At 38.6% G+C, this 18169-nt stretch overlaps 6 non-coding genes across 6 annotated transcripts; all 6 read right to left on the bottom strand.

Annotated features, from left to right (window-relative positions):
* Positions 1–1169: 1169 nt before the first annotated feature.
* Positions 1170–1258, bottom strand: TRNAY-GUA (transfer RNA tyrosine (anticodon GUA)). Its single transcript is given in 2 exon segments — positions 1170–1205; positions 1222–1258. It is a non-coding gene; the product is annotated as a tRNA-Tyr (tRNA).
* Positions 1259–2679: 1421 nt separating this feature from the next.
* Positions 2680–2768, bottom strand: TRNAY-GUA (transfer RNA tyrosine (anticodon GUA)). The gene is given in 2 exon segments: positions 2680–2715; positions 2732–2768. It is a non-coding gene; the product is annotated as a tRNA-Tyr (tRNA).
* Positions 2769–5809: 3041 nt separating this feature from the next.
* TRNAY-GUA (transfer RNA tyrosine (anticodon GUA)) lies at positions 5810–5898 on the bottom strand. The gene is given in 2 exon segments: positions 5810–5845; positions 5862–5898. It is a non-coding gene; the product is annotated as a tRNA-Tyr (tRNA).
* Positions 5899–8614: 2716 nt separating this feature from the next.
* Positions 8615–8703, bottom strand: TRNAY-GUA (transfer RNA tyrosine (anticodon GUA)). The gene is given in 2 exon segments: positions 8615–8650; positions 8667–8703. It is a non-coding gene; the product is annotated as a tRNA-Tyr (tRNA).
* Positions 8704–15088: 6385 nt separating this feature from the next.
* On the bottom strand, positions 15089–15177 carry TRNAY-GUA (transfer RNA tyrosine (anticodon GUA)). Its single transcript is given in 2 exon segments — positions 15089–15124; positions 15141–15177. It is a non-coding gene; the product is annotated as a tRNA-Tyr (tRNA).
* Positions 15178–17138: 1961 nt separating this feature from the next.
* Positions 17139–17227, bottom strand: TRNAY-GUA (transfer RNA tyrosine (anticodon GUA)). The gene is given in 2 exon segments: positions 17139–17174; positions 17191–17227. It is a non-coding gene; the product is annotated as a tRNA-Tyr (tRNA).
* Positions 17228–18169: the final 942 nt, after the last annotated feature.

Below are 18169 nucleotides of genomic sequence, written 5' to 3'. Positions count from 1 at the left end.
GCCATTACAAAATGGGTAATGTAATTATCACAAGCAGAGAAATACAGTTTTTCCACATTATTCATAACTTTAAAAGTATGCATCACATTCACATAAAACTTACATTTTCAGAATCAGCATACTCCAAATACAAACATAGGTCAGAATCATACAAATTGGTCCAGTGGTTCAAAAGATAGATCGTAGTCCTAAATGACCAAATGAAGCATGGCTTTTCTGCCCAAAACCAGTTCCATAGAGTCTTCTATCCTGGAGATAATTGGGAAGTAATCCAATTATCTCCAAGGACAGATGCAAAACTCCGTTAAGCACATGGCAGTAAAAAGACAGTAAAATACACAAGGTTACATTTATTACATAAAATACAGACATGCAACATACAGTCCTCTGCTCTACAAGAGAGAAAAGCAAATGTCCTTCGAGCCAGAATTGAACCAGCGACCTAAGGATTGCTATCATATACCAACTACAGTCCTCCGCTCTACCAGCTGAGCTATCGAAGGTAATTTGTGAATTCACTCAATGTCAAAGTAGGACATTTTTGAAGAATCGGGTAAGCAGTTAAACATTTTGCAACATGCTGCTGTGGCAATGACATCCAGGTAAACAAAAAGTTCAACTAAGCACCCTTCATTTAAAAGAAGAAGCATCGATCCCGCTACATCTCACATGCTAAGCGAGCACTCTACCATTTGAGCTAATCCCCCACTATTCCGCTCTCATCTTTTGTAATGGCACCCTGGGCATAAAGGGGTGCCATTACAAAATGGGTAATGTAATTATCACAAGCAGAGAAATACAGTTTTTCCACATTATTCATAACTTTAAAAGTATGCATCACATTCACATAAAACTTACATTTTCAGAATCAGCATACTCCAAATACAAACATAGGTCAGAATCATACAAATTGGTCCAGTGGTTCAAAAGATAGATCGTAGTCCTTTGTGACCAAATGAAGCATGGCTTTTCTGCCCAAAACCAGTTCCACAGAGTCTTCTATCCTGGAGATAATTGGGAAGTAATCCAATTATCTCCAAGGACAGATGCAAAACTCCGTTAAGCACATGGCAGTAAAAAGACAGTAAAATACACAAGGTTACATTTATTACATAAAATACAGACATGCAACATACAGTCCTCTGCTCTACAAGAGAGAAAAACAAATGTCCTTCGAGCCGGAATTGAACCAGCGACCTAAGGATTGCTATCATATACCAACTACAGTCCTCCGCTCTACCAGCTGAGCTATCGAAGGTAATTCGTGAGTTCACTCAATGTCAAAGTAGGACATTTTTGAAGAATCAGGTAAGCAGTTAAACATTTTGCAACATGCTGCTGTGGCAATGACATCCAGGTAAACAAAAAGTTCAACTAAGCACCCTTCATTTAAAAGAAGAAGCATCGATCCCGCTACCTCTCACATGCTAAGCGAGCACTCTACCATTTGAGCTAATCCCCCACTATTCCGCTCTCATCTTTTGTAATGGCACCCTGGGCATAAAGGGGTGCCATTACAAAATGGGTAATGTAATTATCACAAGCAGAGAAATACAGTTTTTCCACATTATTCATAACTTTAAAAGTATGCATCACATTCACATAAAACTTACATTTTCAGAATCAGCATACTCCAAATACAAACATACGTCAAAATCATACAAATTGGTCCAGTGGTTCAAAAGATAGATCGTAGTCCTTTGTGACCAAATGAAGCATGGCTTTTCTGCCCAAAACCAGTTCCACAGAGTCTTCTATCCTGGAGATAATTGGGAAGTAATCCAATTATCTCCAAGGACAGATGCAAAACTCCATTAAGCAAATGGCAGTAAAAAGACAGTAAAATACACAAGGTTACATTTATTACATAAAATACAGACATGCAACATACAGTCCTCTGCTCTACAAGAGAGAAAAGCAAATGTCCTTCGAGCCAGAATTGAACCAGCGACCTAAGGATTGCTATCATATACCAACTACAGTCCTCCGCTCTACCAGCTGAGCTATCGAAGGTAATTTGTGAATTCACTCAATGTCAAAGTAGGACATTTTTGAAGAATCGGGTAAGCAGTTAAACATTTTGCAACATGCTGCTGTGGCAATGACATCCAGGTAAACAAAAAGTTCAACTAAGCACCCTTCATTTAAAAGAAGAAGCATCGATCCCGCTACATCTCACATGCTAAGCGAGCACTCTACCATTTGAGCTAATCCCCCACTATTCCGCTCTCATCTTTTGTAATGGCACCCTGGGCATAAAGGGGTGCCATTACAAAATGGGTAATGTAATTATCACAAGCAGAGAAATACAGTTTTTCCACATTATTCATAACTTTAAAAGTATGCATCACATTCACATAAAACTTACATTTTCAGAATCAGCATACTCCAAATACAAACATAGGTCAGAATCATACAAATTGGTCCAGTGGTTCAAAAGATAGATCGTAGTCCTTTGTGACCAAATGAAGCATGGCTTTTCTGCCCAAAACCAGTTCCATAGAGTCTTCTATCCTGGAGATAATTGGGAAGTAATCCAATTATCTCCAAGGACAGATGCAAAACTCCGTTAAGCACATGGCAGTAAAAAGACAGTAAAATACACAAGGTTACATTTATTACATAAAATACAGACATGCAACATACAGTCCTCTGCTCTACAAGAGAGAAAAACAAATGTCCTTCGAGCCGGAATTGAACCAGCGACCTAAGGATTGCTATCATATACCAACTACAGTCCTCCGCTCTACCAGCTGAGCTATCGAAGGTAATTCGTGAGTTCACTCAATGTCAAAGTAGGACATTTTTGAAGAATCAGGTAAGCAGTTAAACATTTTGCAACATGCTGCTGTGGCAATGACATCCAGGTAAACAAAAAGTTCAACTAAGCACCCTTCATTTAAAAGAAGAAGCATCGATCCCGCTACCTCTCACATGCTAAGCGAGCACTCTACCATTTGAGCTAATCCCCCACTATTCCGCTCTCATCTTTTGTAATGGCACCCTGGGCATAAAGGGGTGCCATTACAAAATGGGTAATGTAATTATCACAAGCAGAGAAATACAGTTTTTCCACATTATTCATAACTTTAAAAGTATGCATCACATTCACATAAAACTTACATTTTCAGAATCAGCATACTCCAAATACAAACATACGTCAAAATCATACAAATTGGTCCAGTGGTTCAAAAGATAGATCGTAGTCCTTTGTGACCAAATGAAGCATGGCTTTTCTGCCCAAAACCAGTTCCACAGAGTCTTCTATCCTGGAGATAATTGGGAAGTAATCCAATTATCTCCAAGGACAGATGCAAAACTCCATTAAGCACATGGCAGTAAAAAGACAGAAAAATACACAAGGTTACATTTATTACATAAAATACAGACATTCAACATACAGTCTAAGCACCCTTCATTTAAAAGAAGAAGCAGCCACTGGAGAATGCGGGCATCGATCCTGCTACCTCTCACATGCTAAGCGAGCGCTCTACCATTAGAGCTAATCCCCCACTTTTCTGCTCTCATCTTTTGTAATGGCACCCTGGGCATAAAGGGGTGCCATTACAAAATGGGTAATGTAATTATCACAAGCAGAGAAATACAGTTTTTCCACATTATTCATAACTTTAAAAGTATGCATCACATTCACATAAAACTTACATTTTCAGAATCAGCATACTCCAAATACAAACATATGTCAAAATCATACAAATTGGTCCAGTGGTTCAAAAGATAGATCGTAGTCCTTTGTGACCAAATGAAGCATGGCTTTTCTGCCCAAAACCAGTTCCACAGAGTCTTCTATCCTGGAGATAATTGGGAAGTAATCCAATTATCTCCAAGGACAGATGCAAAACTCCATTAAGCACATGGCAGTAAAAAGACAGTAAAATACACAAGGTTATATTTATTACATAAAATACAGACATGCAACATACAGTCCTCTGCTCTACAAGAGAGAAAAACACATGTCCTTCGAGCCAGAATTTAACCAGTGACCTAAGGATTGCTATCATATACCAACTACAATCCTCCGCTCTACCAGCTGAGCTATCGAAGGTAATTTGTGAGTTCACTCAATGTCAAAGTAGGACATTTTTGAAGAATCAGGTAAGCAGTTAAACATTTTGCAACATGCTGCTGTGGCAATGACATCCAGGTAAACAAAAAAATCAACTAAGCACCCTTCATTTAAAAGAAGAAGCATCGATCCCGCTACCTCTCACATGCTAAGCGAGCACTCTACCATTTGAGCTAATCCCCCACTATTCCGCTCTCATCTTTTGTAATGGCACCCTGGGCATAAAGGGGTGCCATTACAAAATGGGTAATGTAATTATCACAAGCAGAGAAATACAGTTTTTCCACATTATTCATAACTTTAAAAGTATGCATCACATTCACATAAAACTTACATTTTCAGAATCAGCATACTCCAAATACAAACATACGTCAAAATCATACAAATTGGTACAGTGGTTCAAAAGATAGATCGTAGTCCTTTGTGACCAAATGAAGCATGGCTTTTCTGCCCAAAACCAGTTCCACAGAGTCTTCTATCCTGGAGATAATTGGGAAGTAATCCAATTATCTCCAAGGACAGATGCAAAACTCCATTAAGCACATGGCAGTAAAAAGACAGAAAAATACACAAGGTTACATTTATTACATAAAATACAGACATTCAACATACAGTCTAAGCACCCTTCATTTAAAAGAAGAAACAGCCACTGGAGAATGCGGGCATCGATCCCGCTACCTCTCACATGCTAAGCGAGCGCTCTACCATTTGAGCTAATCCCCCACTTTTCCGCTCTCATCTTTTGTAATGGCACCCTGGGCATAAAGGGGTGCCATTACAAAATGGGTAATGTAATTATCACAAGCAGAGAAATACAGTTTTTCCACATTATTCATAACTTTAAAAGTATGCATCACATTCACATAAAACTTACATTTTCAGAATCAACATACTCCAAATACAAACATACGTCAAAATCATACAAATTGGTCCAGTGGTTCAAAAGATAGATCGTAGTCCTTTGTGACCAAATGAAGCATGGCTTTTCTGCCCAAAACCAGTTCCACAGAGTCTTCTATCCTGGAGATAATTGGGAAGTAATCCAATTATCTCCAAGGACAGATGCAAAACTCCATTAAGCACATGGCAGTAAAAAGACAGAAAAATACACAAGGTTACATTTATTACATAAAATACAGACATTCAACATACAGTCTAAGCACCCTTCATTTAAAAGAAGAAGCAGCCACTGGAGAATGCGGGCATCGATCCTGCTACCTCTCACATGCTAAGCAAGCGCTCTACCATTTGAGCTAATCCCCCACTTTTCCGCTCTCATCTTTTGTAATGGCACCCTGGGCATAAAGGGGTGCCATTACAAAATGGGTAATGTAATTATCACAAGCAGAGAAATACAGTTTTTCCACATTATTCATAACTTTAAAAGTATGCATCACATTCACATAAAACTTACATTTTCAGAATCAGCATACTCCAAATACAAACATAGGTCAGAATCATACAAATTGGTCCAGTGGTTCAAAAGATAGATCATAGTCCTTTGTGACCAAATGAAGCATGGCTTTTCTGCCCAAAACCAGTTCCACAGAGTCTTCTATCCTGGAGATAATTGGGAAGTAATCCAATTATCTCCAAGGACAGATGCAAAACTCCATTAAGCACATGGCAGTAAAAAGACAGTAAAATACACAAGGTTATATTTATTACATAAAATACAGACATGCAACATACAGTCCTCTGCTCTACAAGAGAGAAAAACACATGTCCTTCGAGCCGGAATTGAACCAGCGACCTAAGGATTGCTATCATATACCAACTACAGTCCTCCGCTCTACCAGCTGAGCTATCGAAGGTAATTCGTGAGTTCACTCAATGTCAAAGTAGGACATTTTTGAAGAATCAGGTAAGCAGTTAAACATTTTGCAACATGCTGCTGTGGCAATGACATCCAGGTAAACAAAAAAATCAACTAAGCACCCTTCATTTAAAAGAAAAAGCATCGATCCCGCTACCTCTCACATGCTAAGCGAGCACTCTACCATTTGAGCTAATCCCCCACTATTCCGCTCTCATCTTTTGTAATGGCACCCTGGGCATAAAGGGGTGCCATTACAAAATGGGTAATGTAATTATCACAAGCAGAGAAATACAGTTTTTCCACATTATTCATAACTTTAAAAGTATGCATCACATTCACATAAAACTTACATTTTCAGAATCAGCATACTCCAAATACAAACATACGTCAAAATCATACAAATTGGTCCAGTGGTTCAAAAGATAGATCGTAGTCCTTTGTGACCAAATGAAGCATGGCTTTTCTGCCCAAAACCAGTTCCACAGAGTCTTCTATCCTGGAGATAATTGGGAAGTAATCCAATTATCTCCAAGGACAGATGCAAAACTCCATTAAGCACATGGCAGTAAAAAGACAGAAAAATACACAAGGTTACATTTATTACATAAAATACAGACATTCAACATACAGTCTAAGCACCCTTCATTTAAAAGAAGAAGCAGCCACTGGAGAATGCGGGCATCGATCCTGCTACCTCTCACATGCTAAGCAAGCGCTCTACCATTTGAGCTAATCCCCCACTTTTCCGCTCTCATCTTTTGTAATGGCACCCTGGGCATAAAGGGGTGCCATTACAAAATGGGTAATGTAATTATCACAAGCAGAGAAATACAGTTTTTCCACATTATTCATAACTTTAAAAGTATGCATCACATTCACATAAAACTTACATTTTCAGAATCAGCATACTCCAAATACAAACATAGGTCAGAATCATACAAATTGGTCCAGTGGTTCAAAAGATAGATCATAGTCCTTTGTGACCAAATGAAGCATGGCTTTTCTGCCCAAAACCAGTTCCACAGAGTCTTCTATCCTGGAGATAATTGGGAAGTAATCCAATTATCTCCAAGGACAGATGCAAAACTCCATTAAGCACATGGCAGTAAAAAGACAGTAAAATACACAAGGTTATATTTATTACATAAAATACAGACATGCAACATACAGTCCTCTGCTCTACAAGAGAGAAAAACACATGTCCTTCGAGCCAGAATTTAACCAGTGACCTAAGGATTGCTATCATATACCAACTACAGTCCTCCGCTCTACCAGCTGAGCTATCGAAGGTAATTTGTGAGTTCACTCAATGTCAAAGTAGGACATTTTTGAAGAATCAGGTAAGCAGTTAAACATTTTGCAACATGCTGCTGTGGCAATGACATCCAGGTAAACAAAAAAATCAACTAAGCACCCTTCATTTAAAAGAAGAAGCATCGATCCCGCTACCTCTCACATGCTAAGCGAGCACTCTACCTTTTGAGCTAATCCCCCACTATTCCGCTCTCATCTTTTGTAATGGCACCCTGGGCATAAAGGGGTGCCATTACAAAATGGGTAATGTAATTATCACAAGCAGAGAAATACAGTTTTTCCACATTATTCATAACTTTAAAAGTATGCATCACATTCACATAAAACTTACATTTTCAGAATCAGCATACTCCAAATACAAACATACGTCAAAATCATACAAATTGGTCCAGTGGTTCAAAAGATAGATCATAGTCCTTTGTGACCAAATGAAGCATGGCTTTTCTGCCCAAAACCAGTTCCACAGAGTCTTCTATCCTGGAGATAATTGGGAAGTAATCCAATTATCTCCAAGGACAGATGCAAAACTCCATTAAGCACATGGCAGTAAAAAGACAGTAAAATACACAAGGTTATATTTATTACATAAAATACAGACATGCAACATACAGTCCTCTGCTCTACAAGAGAGAAAAACACATGTCCTTCGAGCCAGAATTTAACCAGTGACCTAAGGATTGCTATCATATACCAACTACAGTCCTCCGCTCTACCAGCTGAGCTATCGAAGGTAATTTGTGAGTTCACTCAATGTCAAAGTAGGACATTTTTGAAGAATCAGGTAAGCAGTTAAACATTTTGCAACATGCTGCTGTGGCAATGACATCCAGGTAAACAAAAAAATCAACTAAGCACCCTTCATTTAAAAGAAGAAGCATCGATCCCGCTACCTCTCACATGCTAAGCGAGCACTCTACCTTTTGAGCTAATCCCCCACTATTCCGCTCTCATCTTTTGTAATGGCACCCTGGGCATAAAGGGGTGCCATTACAAAATGGGTAATGTAATTATCACAAGCAGAGAAATACAGTTTTTCCACATTATTCATAACTTTAAAAGTATGCATCACATTCACATAAAACTTACATTTTCAGAATCAGCATACTCCAAATACAAACATACGTCAAAATCATACAAATTGGTCCAGTGGTTCAAAAGATAGATCGTAGTCCTTTGTGACCAAATGAAGCATGGCTTTTCTGCCCAAAACCAGTTCCACAGAGTCTTCTATCCTGGAGATAATTGGGAAGTAATCCAATTATCTCCAAGGACAGATGCAAAACTCCATTAAGCACATGGCAGTAAAAAGACAGTAAAATACACAAGGTTATATTTATTACATAAAATACAGACATGCAACATACAGTCCTCTGCTCTACAAGAGAGAAAAACACATGTCCTTCGAGCCGGAATTGAACCAGCGACCTAAGGATTGCTATCATATACCAACTACAGTCCTCCGCTCTACCAGCTGAGCTATCGAAGGTAATTCGTGAGTTCACTCAATGTCAAAGTAGGACATTTTTGAAGAATCAGGTAAGCAGTTAAACATTTTGCAACATGCTGCTGTGGCAATGACATCCAGGTAAACAAAAAAATCAACTAAGCACCCTTCATTTAAAAGAAAAAGCATCGATCCCGCTACCTCTCACATGCTAAGCGAGCACTCTACCATTTGAGCTAATCCCCCACTATTCCGCTCTCATCTTTTGTAATGGCACCCTGGGCATAAAGGGGTGCCATTACAAAATGGGTAATGTAATTATCACAAGCAGAGAAATACAGTTTTTCCACATTATTCATAACTTTAAAAGTATGCATCACATTCACATAAAACTTACATTTTCAGAATCAGCATACTCCAAATACAAACATACGTCAAAATCATACAAATTGGTACAGTGGTTCAAAAGATAGATCGTAGTCCTTTGTGACCAAATGAAGCATGGCTTTTCTGCCCAAAACCAGTTCCACAGAGTCTTCTATCCTGGAGATAATTGGGAAGTAATCCAATTATCTCCAAGGACAGATGCAAAACTCCATTAAGCACATGGCAGTAAAAAGACAGAAAAATACACAAGGTTACATTTATTACATAAAATACAGACATTCAACATACAGTCTAAGCACCCTTCATTTAAAAGAAGAAGCAGCCACTGGAGAATGCGGGCATCGATCCTGCTACCTCTCACATGCTAAGCAAGCGCTCTACCATTTGAGCTAATCCCCCACTTTTCCGCTCTCATCTTTTGTAATGGCACCCTGGGCATAAAGGGGTGCCATTACAAAATGGGTAATGTAATTATCACAAGCAGAGAAATACAGTTTTTCCACATTATTCATAACTTTAAAAGTATGCATCACATTCACATAAAACTTACATTTTCAGAATCAGCATACTCCAAATACAAACATAGGTCAAAATCATACAAATTGGTCCAGTGGTTCAAAAGATAGATCATAGTCCTTTGTGACCAAATGAAGCATGGCTTTTCTGCCCAAAACCAGTTCCACAGAGTCTTTTATCCTGGAGATAATTGGGAAGTAATCCAATTATCTCCAAGGACAGATGCAAAACTCCATTAAGCACATGGCAGTAAAAAGACAGTAAAATACACAAGGTTATATTTATTACATAAAATACAGACATGCAACATACAGTCCTCTGCTCTACAAGAGAGAAAAACACATGTCCTTCGAGCCAGAATTTAACCAGTGACCTAAGGATTGCTATCATATACCAACTACAGTCCTCCGCTCTACCAGCTGAGCTATCGAAGGTAATTTGTGAGTTCACTCAATGTCAAAGTAGGACATTTTTGAAGAATCAGGTAAGCAGTTAAACATTTTGCAACATGCTGCTGTGGCAATGACATCCAGGTAAACAAAAAAATCAACTAAGCACCCTTCATTTAAAAGAAGAAGCATCGATCCCGCTACCTCTCACATGCTAAGCGAGCACTCTACCTTTTGAGCTAATCCCCCACTATTCCGCTCTCATCTTTTGTAATGGCACCCTGGGCATAAAGGGGTGCCATTACAAAATGGGTAATGTAATTATCACAAGCAGAGAAATACAGTTTTTCCACATTATTCATAACTTTAAAAGTATGCATCACATTCACATAAAACTTACATTTTCAGAATCAGCATACTCCAAATACAAACATACGTCAAAATCATACAAATTGGTCCAGTGGTTCAAAAGATAGATCGTAGTCCTTTGTGACCAAATGAAGCATGGCTTTTCTGCCCAAAACCAGTTCCACAGAGTCTTCTATCCTGGAGATAATTGGGAAGTAATCCAATTATCTCCAAGGACAGATGCAAAACTCCATTAAGCACATGGCAGTAAAAAGACAGAAAAATACACAAGGTTACATTTATTACATAAAATACAGACATTCAACATACAGTCTAAGCACCCTTCATTTAAAAGAAGAAACAGCCACTGGAGAATGCGGGCATCGATCCCGCTACCTCTCACATGCTAAGCGAGCGCTCTACCATTTGAGCTAATCCCCCACTTTTCCACTCTCATCTTTTGTAATGGCACCCTAGGCATAAAGGGGTGCCATTACAAAATGGGTAATGTAATTATCACAAGCAGAGAAATACAGTTTTTCCACATTATTCATAACTTTAAAAGTATGCATCACATTCACATAAAACTTACATTTTCAGAATCAGCATACTCCAAATACAAACATAGGTCAGAATCATACAAATTGGTCCAGTGGTTCAAAAGATAGATCATAGTCCTTTGTGACCAAATGAAGCATGGCTTTTCTGCCCAAAACCAGTTCCACAGAGTCTTCTATCCTGGAGATAATTGGGAAGTAATCCAATTATCTCCAAGGACAGATGCAAAACTCCATTAAGCACATGGCAGTAAAAAGACAGTAAAATACACAAGGTTATATTTATTACATAAAATACAGACATGCAACATACAGTCCTCTGCTCTACAAGAGAGAAAAACACATGTCCTTCGAGCCAGAATTTAACCAGTGACCTAAGGATTGCTATCATATACCAACTACAGTCCTCCGCTCTACCAGCTGAGCTATCGAAGGTAATTTGTGAGTTCACTCAATGTCAAAGTAGGACATTTTTGAAGAATCAGGTAAGCAGTTAAACATTTTGCAACATGCTGCTGTGGCAATGACATCCAGGTAAACAAAAAAATCAACTAAGCACCCTTCATTTAAAAGAAGAAGCATCGATCCCACTACCTCTCACATGCTAAGCGAGCACTCTACCATTTGAGCTAATCCCCCACTATTCCGCTCTCATCTTTTGTAATGGCACCCTGGGCATAAAGGGGTGCCATTACAAAATGGGTAATGTAATTATCACAAGCAGAAAAATACAGTTTTTCCACATTATTCATAACTTTAAAAGTATGCATCACATTCACATAAAACTTACATTTTCAGAATCAGCATACTCCAAATACAAACATACGTCAAAATCATACAAATTGGTCCAGTGGTTCAAAAGATAGATCGTAGTCCTTTGTGACCAAATGAAGCATGGCTTTTCTGCCCAAAACCAGTTCCACAGAGTCTTCTATCCTGGAGATAATTGGGAAGTAATCCAATTATCTCCAAGGACAGATGCAAAACTCCATTAAGCACATGGCAGTAAAAAGACAGAAAAATACACAAGGTTACATTTATTACATAAAATACAGACATTCAACATACAGTCTAAGCACCCTTCATTTAAAAGAAGAAACAGCCACTGGAGAATGCGGGCATCGATCCTGCTACCTCTCACATGGTAAGCAAGCGCTCTACCATTTGAGCTAATCCCCCACTTTTTCGCTCTCATCTTTTGTAATGGCACCCTGGGCATAAAGGGGTGCCATTACAAAATGGGTAATGTAATTATCACAAGCAGAGAAATAAGTTTTTCCACATTATTCATAACTTTAAAAGTATGCATCACATTCACATAAAACTTACATTTTCAGAATCAGCATACTCCAAATACAAACATAGGTCAGAATCATACAAATTGGTCCAGTGGTTCAAAAGATAGATCATAGTCCTTTGTGACCAAATGAAGCATGGCTTTTCTGCCCAAAACCAGTTCCACAGAGTCTTCTATCCTGGAGATAATTGGGAAGTAATCCAATTATCTCCAAGGACAGATGCAAAACTCCATTAAGCACATGGCAGTAAAAAGACAGTAAAATACACAAGGTTACATTTATTACATAAAATACAGACATGCAACATACAGTCCTCTGCTCTACAAGAGAGAAAAACACATGTCCTTCGAGCCAGAATTTAACCAGTGACCTAAGGATTGCTATCATATACCAACTACAGTCCTCCGCTCTACCAGCTGAGCTATCGAAGGTAATTTGTGAGTTCACTCAATGTCAAAGTAGGACATTTTTGAAGAATCAGGTAAGCAGTTAAACATTTTGCAACATGCTGCTGTGGCAATGACATCCAGGTAAACAAAAAAATCAACTAAGCACCCTTCATTTAAAAGAAGAAGCATCGATCCCGCTACCTCTCACATGCTAAGCGAGCACTCTACCATTTGAGCTAATCCCCCACTATTCCGCTCTCACCTTTTGTAATGGCACCCTGGGCATAAAGGGGTGCCATTACAAAATGGGTAATGTAATTATCACAAGCAGAGAAATACAGTTTTTCCACATTATTCATAACTTTAAAAGTATGCATCACATTCACATAAAACTTACATTTTCAGAATCAGCATACTCCAAATACAAACATACGTCAAAATCATACAAATTGGTCCAGTGGTTCAAAAGATAGATCGTAGTCCTTTGTGACCAAATGAAGCATGGCTTTTCTGCCCAAAACCAGTTCCACAGAGTCTTCTATCCTGGAGATAATTGGGAAGTAATCCAATTATCTCCAAGGACAGATGCAAAACTCCATTAAGCACATGGCAGTAAAAAGACAGTAAAATACACAAGGTTACATTTATTACATAAAATACAGACATTCAACATACAGTCTAAGCACCCTTCATTTAAAAGAAGAAGCAGCCACTGGAGAATGTGGGCATCGATCCTGCTACCTCTCACATGCTAAGCGAGCGCTCTACCATTTGAGCTAATCCCCCACTTTTCCGCTCTCATCTTTTGTAATGGCACCCTGGGCATAAAGGGGTGCCATTACAAAATGGGTAATGTAATTATCACAAGCAGAGAAATACAGTTTTTCCACATTATTCATAACTTTAAAAGTATGCATCACATTCACATAAAACTTACATTTCCAGAATCAGCATACTCCAAATACAAACATAGGTCAGAATCATACAAATTGGTCCAGTGGTTCAAAAGATAGATCATAGTCCTTTGTGACCAAATGAAGCATGGCTTTTCTGCCCAAAACCAGTTCCACAGAGTCTTCTATCCTGGAGATAATTGGGAAGTAATCCAATTATCTCCAAGGACAGATGCAAAACTCCATTAAGCACATGGCAGTAAAAAGACAGTAAAATACACAAGGTTACATTTATTACATAAAATACAGACATTCAACATACAGTCTAAGCACCCTTCATTTAAAAGAAGAAGCAGCCACTGGAGAATGTGGGCATCGATCCTGCTACCTCTCACATGCTAAGCGAGCGCTCTACCATTTGAGCTAATCCCCCACTTTTCCGCTCTCATCTTTTGTAATGGCACCCTGGGCATAAAGGGGTGCCATTACAAAATGGGTAATGTAATTATCACAAGCAGAGAAATACAGTTTTTCCACATTATTCATAACTTTAAAAGTATGCATCACATTCACATAAAACTTACATTTCCAGAATCAGCATACTCCAAATACAAACATAGGTCAGAATCATACAAATTGGTCCAGTGGTTCAAAAGATAGATCATAGTCCTTTGTGACCAAATGAAGCATGGCTTTTCTGCCCAAAACCAGTTCCACAGAGTCTTCTATCCTGGAGATAATTGGGAAGTAATCCAATTATCTCCAAGGACAGATGCAAAACTCCATTAAGCACATGGCAGTAAAAAGACAGTAAAATACACAAGGTTATATTTATTACATAAAATACAGACATGCAACATACAGTCCTCTGCTCTACAAGAGAGAAAAACACATGTCCTTCGAGCCAGAATTTAACCAGCGACCTAAGGATTGCTATCATATACCAACTACAGTCCTCCGCTCTACCAGCTGAGCTATCGAAGGTAATTTGTGAGTTCACTCAATGTCAAAATAGGACATTTTTGAAGAATCAGGTAAGCAGTTAAACATTTTGCAACATGCTGCTGTGGCAATGACATCCAGGTAAACAAAAAGTTCAACTAAGCACCCTTCATTTAAAAGAAGAAGCATCGATCCCGCTACCTCTCACATGCTAAGCGAGCACTCTACCATTTGAGCTAATCCCCCACTATTCCGCTCTAATCTTTTGTAATGGCACCCTGGGCATAAAGGGGTGCCATTACAAAATGGGTAATGTAATTATCACAAGCAGAGAAATACAGTTTTTCCACATTATTCATAACTTTAAAAGTATGCATCACATTCACATAAAACTTACATTTTCAGAATCAGCATACTCCAAATACAAACATACGTCAAAATCATACAAATTGGTCCAGTGGTTCAAAAGATAGATCGTAGTCCTTTGTGACCAAATGAAGCATGGCTTTTCTGCCCAAAACCAGTTCCACAGAGTCTTCTATCCTGGAGATAATTGGGAAGTAATCCAATTATCTCCAAGGACAGATGCAAAACTCCATTAAGCACATGGCAGTAAAAAGACAGTAAAATACACAAGGTTACATTTATTACATAAAATACAGACATGCAACATACAGTCCTCTGCTCTACAAGAGAGAAAAACAAATGTCCTTCGAGCCGGAATTGAACCAGCGACCTAAGGATTGCTATCATATACCAACTACAGTCCTCCGCTCTACCAGCTGAGCTATCGAAGGTAATTCGTGAGTTCACTCAATGTCAAAGTAGGACATTTTTGAAGAATTAGGTAAGCAGTTAAACATTTTGCAACATGCTGCTGTGGCAATGACATCCAGGTAAACAAAAAGTTCAACTAAGCACCCTTCATTTAAAAGAAGAAGCATCGATCCCGCTACCTCTCACATGCTAAGCGAGCACTCTACCATTTGAGCTAATCCCCCACTTTTCCGCTCTCATCTTTTGTAATGGCACCCTGGGAATAAAGGGGTGCCATTACAAAATGGGTAATGTAATTATCACAAGCAGAGAAATACAGTTTTTCCACATTATTCATAACTTTAAAAGTATGCATCACATTCACATAAAACTTACATTTTCAGAATCAGCATACTCCAAATACAAACATAGGTCAGAATCATACAAATTGGTCCAGTGGTTCAAAAGATAGATCGTAGTCCTTTGTGACCAAATGAAGCATGGCTTTTCTGCCCAAAACCAGTTCCACAGAGTCTTCTATCCTGGAGATAATTGGGAAGTAATCCAATTATCTCCAAGGACAGATGCAAAACTCCATTAAGCACATGGCAGTAAAAAGACAGTAAAATACACAAGGTTACATTTATTACATAAAATACAGACATTCAACATACAGTCTAAGCACCCTTCATTTAAAAGAAGAAGCAGCCACTGGAGAATGCGGGCATCGATCCTGCTACCTCTCACATGCTAAGCGAGCGCTCTACCATTTGAGCTAATCCCCCACTTTTCCGCTCTCATCTTTTGTAATGGCACCCTGGGCATAAAGGGGTGCCATTACAAAATGGGTAATGTAATTATCACAAGCAGAGAAATACAGTTTTTCCACATTATTCATAACTTTAAAAGTATGCATCACATTCACATAAAACTTACATTTCCAGAATCAGCATACTCCAAATACAAACATAGGTCAGAATCATACAAATTGGTCCAGTGGTTCAAAAGATAGATCATAGTCCTTTGTGACCAAATGAAGCATGGCTTTTCTGCCCAAAACCAGTTCCACAGAGTCTTCTATCCTGGAGATAATTGGGAAGTAATCCAATTATCTCCAAGGACAGATGCAAAACTCCATTAAGCACATGGCAGTAAAAAGACAGTAAAATACACAAGGTTATATTTATTACATAAAATACAGACATGCAACATACAGTCCTCTGCTCTACAAGAGAGAAAAACACATGTCCTTCGAGCCAGAATTTAACCAGCGACCTAAGGATTGCTATCATATACCAACTACAGTCCTCCGCTCTACCAGCTGAGCTATCGAAGGTAATTTGTGAGTTCACTCAATGTCAAAATAGGACATTTTTGAAGAATCAGGTAAGCAGTTAAACATTTTGCAACATGCTGCTGTGGCAATGACATCCAGGTAAACAAAAAGTTCAACTAAGCACCCTTCATTTAAAAGAAGAAGCATCGATCCCGCTACCTCTCACATGCTAAGCGAGCACTCTACCATTTGAGCTAATCCCCCACTATTCCGCTCTAATCTTTTGTAATGGCACCCTGGGCATAAAGGGGTGCCATTACAAAATGGGTAATGTAATTATCACAAGCAGAGAAATACAGTTTTTCCACATTATTCATAACTTTAAAAGTATGCATCACATTCACATAAAACTTACATTTTCAGAATCAGCATACTCCAAATACAAACATACGTCAAAATCATACAAATTGGTCCAGTGGTTCAAAAGATAGATCGTAGTCCTTTGTGACCAAATGAAGCATGGCTTTTCTGCCCAAAACCAGTTCCACAGAGTCTTCTATCCTGGAGATAATTGGGAAGTAATCCAATTATCTCCAAGGACAGATGCAAAACTCCATTAAGCACATGGCAGTAAAAAGACAGTAAAATACACAAGGTTACATTTATTACATAAAATACAGACATGCAACATACAGTCCTCTGCTCTACAAGAGAGAAAAACAAATGTCCTTCGAGCCGGAATTGAACCAGCGACCTAAGGATTGCTATCATATACCAACTACAGTCCTCCGCTCTACCAGCTGAGCTATCGAAGGTAATTCGTGAGTTCACTCAATGTCAAAGTAGGACATTTTTGAAGAATTAGGTAAGCAGTTAAACATTTTGCAACATGCTGCTGTGGCAATGACATCCAGGTAAACAAAAAGTTCAACTAAGCACCCTTCATTTAAAAGAAGAAGCATCGATCCCGCTACCTCTCACATGCTAAGCGAGCACTCTACCATTTGAGCTAATCCCCCACTTTTCCGCTCTCATCTTTTGTAATGGCACCCTGGGAATAAAGGGGTGCCATTACAAAATGGGTAATGTAATTATCACAAGCAGAGAAATACAGTTTTTCCACATTATTCATAACTTTAAAAGTATGCATCACATTCACATAAAACTTACATTTTCAGAATCAGCATACTCCAAATACAAACATAGGTCAGAATCATACAAATTGGTCCAGTGGTTCAAAAGATAGATCGTAGTCCTTTGTGACCAAATGAAGCATGGCTTTTCTGCCCAAAACCAGTTCCACAGAGTCTTCTATCCTGGAGATAATTGGGAAGTAATCCAATTATCTCCAAGGACAGATGCAAAACTCCATTAAGCACATGGCAGTAAAAAGACAGTAAAATACACAAGGTTACATTTATTACATAAAATACAGACATTCAACATACAGTCTAAGCACCCTTCATTTAAAAGAAGAAGCAGCCACTGGAGAATGCGGGCATCGATCCTGCTACCTCTCACATGCTAAGCGAGCGCTCTACCATTTGAGCTAATCCCCCACTTTTCCGCTCTCATCTTTTGTAATGGCACCCTGGGCATAAAGGGGTGCCATTACAAAATGGGTAATGTAATTATCACAAGCAGAGAAATACAGTTTTTCCACATTATTCATAACTTTAAAAGTATGCATCACATTCACATAAAACTTACATTTCCAGAATCAGCATACTCCAAATACAAACATAGGTCAGAATCAT

Source organism: Pelobates fuscus, chromosome 4, assembly GCF_036172605.1.
Source record: "Pelobates fuscus isolate aPelFus1 chromosome 4, aPelFus1.pri, whole genome shotgun sequence".
In the NCBI taxonomy this organism is placed as follows: Eukaryota; Metazoa; Chordata; class Amphibia; order Anura; family Pelobatidae; genus Pelobates; species Pelobates fuscus.
The sequence above is the reverse complement of the archived record's forward strand: the minus strand, read 5'-3'. Positions and strand labels throughout refer to the sequence as shown.